Below are 760 nucleotides of genomic sequence, written 5' to 3'. Positions count from 1 at the left end.
CTCTCTCTCTCTCTCCCTCCCTCTCCCTCTCTCTCTCTCTCTCTCTCTCTCTCTCTCTCTCTCTCTCTCTCTGTCTTCTCTCTCCCTCTCTCTCTCTCTCTCTGTCTTCTCTCTCCCTCTCTCCCTCTCTCCCTCTCTCTCTCTCTCTCTGCTGGGCTGTGATGTGACTACTGTACAGTATTTCCTTTTTAGATATATTCTGCGCCTTGAATGTTGTCTCCCTCTGACGGCTGGATGCACACTGCAAGATTTTTTGTGGGGAACTTTCACATTTAGCCGAAGATCAAGCGAAGCCTCGACTCTGAAAACCTTTATCCTCCCAGAGTTTTTATTTTTTTATTTTATTTTAATTATCAATTAATATTATAACTCTCAGCATGGCTCCTCTTCCTCCGTCACACTGCAGAGACCAGTCGTCTCTAACTTTATTTTGACAAAAACCTTTTTGCTTTTGACGAGGTTTTGAACCTCCTGTTACAACAGGGAAAGAGGGCGGAGTCAAGTGCACGGTGCAGAACAACAGAACAACAGCATTAGACAAACAACAAACAAACAAAAAAAAGAAAATCCCTGCCTTGCCTTTCAGATTAAATGTTGTATCTGCTTTTATTTTATTGTTTTAAAAATACTCTAAAGAACTTTTTTAAAGAAGAAAAAAAAGTTCCCTAAATTATTTTTGGGGAAAGTCCACATCTTGTTGTGTGTATCCACCCGGACTGTAAATAAGAAAAGACAACCACAGTCAAACAAACAAACAGAC

The sequence above is a fragment of the Platichthys flesus genome, chromosome 2, assembly GCF_949316205.1.
Source record: "Platichthys flesus chromosome 2, fPlaFle2.1, whole genome shotgun sequence".
Taxonomy (NCBI): Eukaryota; Metazoa; Chordata; class Actinopteri; order Pleuronectiformes; family Pleuronectidae; genus Platichthys; species Platichthys flesus.
This window is presented reverse-complemented; position numbering follows the sequence as displayed.